General features: G+C 34.8%; 1 non-coding gene across 1 annotated transcript; it reads right to left on the bottom strand.

Moving 5' to 3' along the window:
• Window positions 1–2,012: 2,012 nt before the first annotated feature.
• On the bottom strand, window positions 2,013–2,085 carry Trnav-aac. Its single transcript has one exon. It is a non-coding gene; the product is annotated as a tRNA-Val (tRNA).
• Window positions 2,086–3,183: the final 1,098 nt, after the last annotated feature.

Below are 3,183 nucleotides of genomic sequence, written 5' to 3'. Positions count from 1 at the left end.
ATCGTTCAACGCTCAAGACATATCCCGCCCCTTATCATGGCCACCCTTCGTGAATTCAAGTGGAAAAAATCAAAATACCAACTTCCATATCAGCTGGTTGCAATCGTTGCATTCAGCCCTCAAATGCTTCGATAGGCAACATTTTTATCAATAAAATAACCCCAAGATATTGGGGTGCTACACGTGAGATAGGACATGTGGGCCGGCTTTTATTATTTTTGAGGTTCCTAAGATGTTTTTGTTGTTTTGGTAAAAAAAATATAATCGCTGTCATGTTTTTTATTATGTTTTGTAAATTATAGGAAATCAATGTTTTTATGGGTTCTTTTAACGTGGATATATTTATGTTGTTATAACGAAGCTATATCGACAAAGTCCATAATAAACTCATTCAAGACCTTTATTGAGACGATAACAGAATTTTCCATGTGAATTTCGTGTTAAATAAATTCCATTTGAGTTCCGAAGTGCCTTGATAAGGAAAACAGCTCAAAGGAAAACATATTGTCGGTATGTAAGGGAAAAACGTACGCGATACAAAAAAACTTAATTTATTACACCCCGTGGGAAAATAAAAAAGGTATACGAGTAAATAATTGTGTGTGAGTATAAATACTAAGGAAGTAACTCGATATCTTACCCTTTTAATTAAGTTATTTTCGGTGGCTGCGTACAATTTCCTTTTGTCACGCGACGCAAGGTCATTCGTTCATTTGAGGACCACAGCGTAAAAAGTAGAAGCCTAAAAAATGGTTCCACTGAATTATTTTCCTGTTTATTCTTTGAACATTTTTCCGGCTTAGTCAACTGAATATGTTAAATGAACATTGAACAATTTATTAGCGATTCGCGTGCCTGCGTGTCTTGTAGCAATTTTTGCCGTGAAAACATCTGTCATAGAGGCTTAACTGGTGACCATAGGGTCAGTGGGTCAACCGCCTCATTTTAGAGGACATTTCCACGAAGTTTTGTGGGCAACTAATTGCATGGTGATGTGGATAAGTCCTTGTTTATTTCTCCTTACGGGTTCATAAAAAAGTCGTTTGTGGTAGTTTTCTAGGTTTTGTTTGCGTCTATTTTAGTCGGGGAGCTAGGTGGGGTAATTAGTGAGTACTTGCTTAGAAGTTTCTCGTTTTAGTGGCACCGTTTGATGTGGATTTTAGTGTTTTTGAAATTATTTGTGAGCTATAAATCGTTTTATAGCTAAGACACACAAGTCTTCAGGACTTGTTTTAGATTTCATAGCTAATTAGAGAAATGATGATATGGCATTTAAGAAAGCTTTTTTTGCGTTTGTTTAAACTTACTAGGAGTTTCATTTTAGCTTACTGACTTTACCTTCTGACCCAAACAATATAAATCAGCAATAAGCTACTAAGCAAATAATTATGCTAAACATTCAACCCTCAGACTTGACCGACCAATTTTCAATAACAAAATATTTGTATTGTACAAAACGTAATGTACCGTCAAAAATAAACAACTTGAAGTTCGGCTATTCTCGAGTATTTTCGGGTATTTCCGTTTGTCCCTTCCGCTTCGATAGATTTTCCATATTGTAGTTGCGTACCCCAATTTGCAGAAATTTGTTTGCTTTGATGGTTGATTGGCTATGCAAACCTCTTTGGTATATATTTATTGCTTATTGAGCCTGGAAAAATACTTACGTCGTACTGTATTATGTACCTTCTTTCCTCTTGTGGAAAATTTGATTGTTGAAAGTACCTAAGGAATTAGAAAATGGAATTCTTTGTAAGGTCTTTACTGGTTAACTTACGAGAGCTCTGGGTAAGTAAGATGGTGCCGTGGTGAATTAGGCTCGCATCTTATGAACTTACAGTTTGTGTGGTTTTATCATGCCACTCGTAATAAAAATATAATTATGTACCAGGAACCTAGCCTATGTAGGTACGTAGGCAAAAATGCGAAAAATAGTAACTAAGTTCATGTTTGTAGTCTTTAATTAAAACTATAGTTCCAGTCTTATATCAGACTTTGTTTGGCAAAAACTATGTTTCCGCCCGGGATCGAACCGGGGGCCTTCTGCGTGTTAGGCAGATGTGATAACCGCTACACCACGGAAACTTATTTCTGTACGCGCTATTTCTTGACCACTCACTGTGCGACATATAGATATTTATAAATGAACGCACGTTCACCTTTCACTTGCATATAAATAAACATTGGCAATGAGACATATTAATTAACTTTCGCACTTCGTTTTCTTATGTAACTATTATTATCATTTATTTACACCAATTGACAGGAATATTACCTAACTATTAGTGATATGATCTGATTTTTTTGAATTAATTACAATGCGATTTATACCTTCTGTATTTTTAGCACATTGACTTTATCGATAGCAGTCATCATACCGGTTTCCAGTCTGATACTTACAGCTAAAGACCAATCTGGGCTCCTCCTACATATATTTCAATACAAAGTTCCAAGTTTCAAAAAAACCTTATTTAGTTTACGTCTATTTGTACCTATAGGTATCCAATGAATAAACTATCAAATGTTTTGTGATGTTATCATAAGTTATCTCATTGATATATGGGGCTGCAATAATTTATCACCGCTGTGCTTATTTTATCAGTAAAACGTCTGATAACAAAATGTATACCAATTACAATAATTTACGTTTAATTCGAACATAATCTGAATCCAAATTATTATACTCAGTAGTCGATTTTTTTGATCATTTCTGTTTTTGATACAAATGTGTGATCTATCCAGTTTGAGTAATCTTTCTGTTTATAAATACTTATTACGAAAATACATTACGCCAACCATAATTATTACACACGCTGTTTTATCAAACACATAATATTAACTACTGCTTACAAAACAAACAAAATCATACGCAAAGTCACAGTATAAACAATGATTACACGTTCGTAGAAAACAATGCGGCTATTTAGTGACGAGACATGTTTAAATTATTAACTCATTAGTTACCGCTTGAAGAGACGATAAATACACATTATTGATTACAAACTATACAGGTAATACTTAAGGTGCGTTTTCAATGCTAGCTGCCGACTGCAACTGCCGTGACTGCATTTAGTCGGCTGCTGCTGCACCACTGCCACAGATTACCTCAATAGTTACTTCTACTGTTTTGTAAGCATTTGCACAATCGTTTTGGATTTTTCTTCATCTTCTTTCGTGTCGATG

Source organism: Helicoverpa zea, chromosome 1, assembly GCF_022581195.2.
Source record: "Helicoverpa zea isolate HzStark_Cry1AcR chromosome 1, ilHelZeax1.1, whole genome shotgun sequence".
NCBI classification, from domain to species: Eukaryota; Metazoa; Arthropoda; class Insecta; order Lepidoptera; family Noctuidae; genus Helicoverpa; species Helicoverpa zea.
The sequence above is the reverse complement of the archived record's forward strand: the minus strand, read 5'-3'. Positions and strand labels throughout refer to the sequence as shown.